The sequence below is a fragment of the Eufriesea mexicana genome, unplaced genomic scaffold (genome assembly GCF_001483705.2).
Source record: "Eufriesea mexicana isolate 0111107269 unplaced genomic scaffold, ASM148370v2 scaffold474474812, whole genome shotgun sequence".
Lineage (NCBI taxonomy): Eukaryota > Metazoa > Arthropoda > Insecta > Hymenoptera > Apidae > Eufriesea > Eufriesea mexicana.
Window position 1 is genome coordinate 92,043 of NW_016907966.1, and position 5,407 is coordinate 97,449.

The following is a 5,407-nucleotide window of genomic DNA, read 5'->3' on the forward strand; positions in this document are numbered from 1 at the left end:
CCAAAAGACTTACTTCCTTATAAGAAATTTTAAATATTTAAAATAGTTCACGAATAATTTTAAATGATGAATTAGATGAACCACTGCACTTAAAAGTGATATTATCATGAAACTCTCATAGTCATAGCGAAGTAATGATAATTATAATGAAATGGAAATTTATTTTAATAAATTCCATGTAGCCAAAAAGAAGAAGGAAACATTCGTCATAAAACGGAAGTCAATGCCTTTTAGTTACCATAATCAATCGGTATCTTCGATCACCTGATCAACCAAATGCAAGAACTGGAAAGAAAAAGGACAAAAGGTGAGTTAGAGGGAATGAATGAGACGCGAAAGAAAAAAAAAAAAAATAAATAGGGGGCTAGAGTGGCCTTCAATGTGATACGACAGCGACGCGCACGGGTTGATCCCAAGCTGATTAGGCCGTTCTCGGTGCACCTACTCATTAATGCACGTAGCCGGCGAAGAGGAGTCAGGCACAGTCGAGTCGCGTTACTTTAATAGACGTAGCAAAACTAATGGATGACAGGAATAAGAAAGTCCGGCTGTGGTGCCTCGTTCCGAGACCAGCCGCAAAAACACGCTGCTTATCGCCGCCTTCATCTTGTATTCTGTTTTTGCGGCGAATAATTACGACAAACCAGCATATATTCCGCAGTCCGCGAGCCTCCCTCTCTGTCTGTCCGCTCTTACGAATCGTGGCACGAAAAGCCGATGAACATTGGCCGCGGTTAAATTAGAATTAAAAAATAACATCAACGCGTTATCCTCGCGGCGATCACAGGCGTATTAGATTGTCTGCGATACGTAAAAACCTTCTAGCTGATCGCTTTATTATGATTCCACGACTGCACGCTTAATTAAGACCTGTCCCTTCGACGCATGCGAATCGTCTGAAGCGTGTGACGCTGTCCACCGCGTCATTTCGTTGGCGCGCATGCGCGACGTTAGCCGGGCATGCGCAATTAGCGCCTGCACGCTCCTCGTGTTTACCGAATTATTACGTTGTAACGCGCGTGCTCCGCGCGAAGGTTTTGTCGTTTCTCCTTTTCTCTTTGCCCTTGTCCAACGTCGATGATGAATGATCGCTTGAAGAAGGCGGCACGCTTGCTAACGTTTGCTTCCTTTGCTTTTTCCATCGCGGATCACTCGGTACAAACCACATGTGTAATTATCGGAATTTTCCGACAAAAAGCAATCGCAAAATCGTGAATTCGATTAGTGTTTTAGAAATACGGCACACCTTATAATACTTTGAACAAAAAATCGTGATAACATTTATTTAGTGCATATTTCGAGATGCACTTTTCTGTAAATTTGTGCTGTGATTTTGTCAGCCTTAACCTTAAAAGATAGAATAGAATTTTGCATTAGAAATTGTATATTAGAGTTTCTATTGTTATATTTATATTTATATCTAAGCTTCCAAAGTTTAAATATATTACGCGGGAAATTCAAAACTACGATATGGTGTATATTCAAATGTTTTATTTGATAAAAATATCTAGTTATTTATAGTGATTTCATAAATCAGTCGAGCAACTTTCATATAAAAAATTGTTCAGAAGCAATAGCAAGGATGAGAAGTCATAAATAAATGTATTTATTCCACGATTTAAATTCTAATGTGATTCTTGATCCCATAACAAGCATAATATCTTAAATATTCAAATTAATTCTTAACGCACGTGTATTTATACAATGTATACAATTCATATTTTGTTCTTCAAACGCTTTTAAGAATTCTAAATCATGAAATCATAATCTTGGTAACTCCATAAATCTTCTTAACAATTAGTCTTTTGGCTACTCGATCCCCTGTATTATATGGAAATATTTTTCATATTTCTCAACTCGAAATTAAATTTTCATTTCTTCTTTGCTCGTAAATTAAATCTTTCGAAATGACCGAAATTTCTGGAAACTTTTCCAACGTTTTATAACTTTGCTATAAAATAATAATTGACATCCTATTACAATTGCAAACGTCAAAACATCTGTCATGCTGTCATCACAGAAACGGCGAAAATAATTGGCCGACACAGCGCATATCGAAAGCGTGGATTTCTTTCGAACGATGTGACCCAGAACTTCTGCGCAAGGTTAACGAAAGGGACCCAATTTCTTTCGACATGTCAGCCAAACGGATTCCACGGTGTTTCCTCTTGCCTCTCGTTTAATGGTCGACGTTATCCTCATTAACTGATCGTTACTACCGACTCCGGTTACAATTTCAGTTTACTTTATTTCAGTGGCGTAACCAGTCGCTTTTCCAATTTTTTCAAACCGTGTCGACATCCTGCGTCTAAACCTAACCTAATAAAAACCGATCTGCAACCTACTTAAATCGCATAACAGGACGGATCTTAAACTAAGCGGGTATTCGTTTATTTCATACATACCAGTATATTTAACGTATGATGCCAGAAATAAACACGAGGAAATCTAGTCGATGAGATGTTTCGAAAAAGAAGAAATTTACGATCGATTTATATCGATCCACGATTGAAATTTTTATATTCGACGCCGATTCGCTATCTCGTCAGGGCCCACCATGAAAGCACCTTTTGTTTACGCCACTGGAAGATATCCGCAATTAGGTAGCTCGGCCCGTTTCACGAGAAACGGAGCCTGTTAAAAATCTCTCGCCGTTTCCGTTTTCAGCTTTCGCCAGTGGCTCTTGACGATAATTCTCGCCGCGGTTGCGACAATGACACGGCAAGAAGTGCCGAACGCGGGGCAATTTGACGGAAACAAAACCGGAAGCCGCCGGCGGACCCCTTCCCCCACCCAGTTTTCGCGCGCACGCGCGTTCCAGAGCCATCCAACGGTCTTAATAAAGTCGTTTTTTCGCGGCTCGTTAAGTGGAAATGCTTCGAAGAAGTTAATTAAAGTAGAGAAATGAATTTCATCGATAACTAGCAAAGTTTAATATTCCAGGGTTTTACGCCAGATGGAAAGCGACAGTGTAGGATAGTCTGTTTCGTGGAAATGATGCTTGGGATAATGCGAATATAATTTCTAGGTTCTACGTAGGTTTTTTATTTTCTTTTTGATTTTAATTAATCGATCATTTTGATTACCTAATATTTTCGTTATTTTTAGAAATATGGAGGAAGATTAAACTTTATGTATAAATGGTTTAGAGTCTGTAGAATTTTTAAGATTCAAGGTTACCTTCATTTCTTATGTATCATATTATAGATTTTTACTGGGTGTTTAGACAGTTTCAATGCTCTGTATATATATAATTTTGGGAAATAATATTTTTATTTGTTGCAATTTATGCATTGTATTTGTGATTTATAATTTTAGGAATCGTGAACTCTATGTAATGTAAATTACCAGAAAGAGTATGATTATTATTTAAATAAATTAATACTATCTTTAACTTGTTCTCATTGAGTATAATATTATTAATTAAACCTTTCACGAATGCTGCTGTACATGTATGATCAGAAAACTATACACATAGTGAGAAGAAACTTCCAAAATTATATTAGTAAAATTAATTTTAAATAATTCAACGATATACACGCTACTTACGTTACATTCTCTGGAGTTACGGACCGTGGTGGCGCTAGTGAGTTAAACGGAAAATCGTTTTAAGCTACGAAAGGATGATACGTTTCTTACGTAATATTTTCGTCATTCAGTGATATTACATGTTTGTTCGTTCAATTATATTCTAATTTTGTTTACCATCCAAAGGACGAAGAACATAAGAAAAATCGATATTTAAATTTCAAAATACTGCCATTTTCTTAATTTTCGAAATTTCGCCGTTTTGGTGGTTCATGCTATAGCTGTATTGATACTAATCAATATGCCTTTTAGTTCTTTCGTTTCGGATAGTCAGATGATCCGGAATCGTGTCATCAATTCGAGCTCGTTTTTAAAAACATGATTTCCCTAGGGCTATATAATTTCTCCAATTTTCGATAATTTCGTTAAAAAGAAATTGAAAATGTTCTTCAAGTACAAATAAATCCCAATGCTAAAAGGTGTCACGATTTCCTTGGAAAAAAAGTCCCTAGGAAGTCGATTTTTATTGGAGGGATTACAAGAGCACCCCCTTAAAACGAGAGACGGACAGTTGCCCGTGTGAAATAAATTGGTTAGCATTTCACAGCACGTAACAAGGCTCTCGGGGCTCGATTAAGCATGTGCCCAGAAAAACACGACCCACGATAAGGACGGCGTAAAAGCTGGCATTTTTCATCGATGTGACAATTCAGTAAAATGCTGGGCGAATTTATCGCCGTGATTATTTATGGCCTCGTACGAGGTGTCGCCTGTTATCGCCGCATTATGAATTCAGACACCGCACCAGCAGAGAACGAGCACCGGTCTTGACCGTTCTTAATTGTCAAAGATTTCCTATTGTCATTGGGACCGATGGTGAAACACGGCGCGTTACGTAACTGCAAATCACGATTGATTAGCCGGCTGTTAATAATTCCGCGACGCTTTTAAAACCAAATGTATTACCCCGCGTCCATGTAATATGTCATATTCTACTTGCATCACGGTCCCGAGCCGCTGCCTGGGCAAAAAATTAACGAGAAACTAATACCCGATACGTTGCAACATAATCGCGGTTTCATTATACTTTCTAGGGGGGGAATTACTCCGGAAGAGATTTCCAAACCGTCGAAATAATCGCGAGATGCCCGATCGTTCTCCAAGCCTAATTACACCAACGATCATAACGATTTCGATCGAATTTGCGTTTCCGTGGACTAAAGGTTATCCGTAGTTCGAGAATTCGCTGTCAGATGGCGCAAGATTCGCGATCTTATTTCATCCACCATCGTGGCTATCGATTTAAGCATATTTCCGAGGAAAAAATGCGTCGAGGCGTAGAGAGAAAGGTGGAGTATGGAGTGGATGGGACTATTAGTGCAACGCGGAGGATGATTCATCAGCGTGTCGTTTTTTTTTTTCTTTTCCGTAAATTACGCGAACGGGTAATAATCGCGATGGCAAAAACGGGCACAGAGGCTCGGTTTCTTTGCGGGCAGGCCCATTACGAAAGTAACAAGCTGCACGGGGTATGTGTGTCGTCCCGGTTTCAACATCGCAAGGCGCGAACCCGCGTTACCTATCGATCATTTTTTCGCGTAATAATCGTACGTCGAAACGGTCGTGGGAGAAAAGAAGCATTGGAAAAAGTTGCACCGTGATAAACAGCTTTTAAAGCGTGTCGTGTCCGGGTTTCATGCATACACGCCTTAAATCCGCCGCGCTTATCGATCACTTTTTGCGCGCGTAATAATCGAACGAGCAGCACGACGCGGAGAAAAAGACGAGGCACCGGGTGGAAAAAGCTGAATAAAAAGGCACACGGGTACATGGTGCGATTGGAAATGGATTCCTGCGCTCGCTGGAATAATAAAATAAT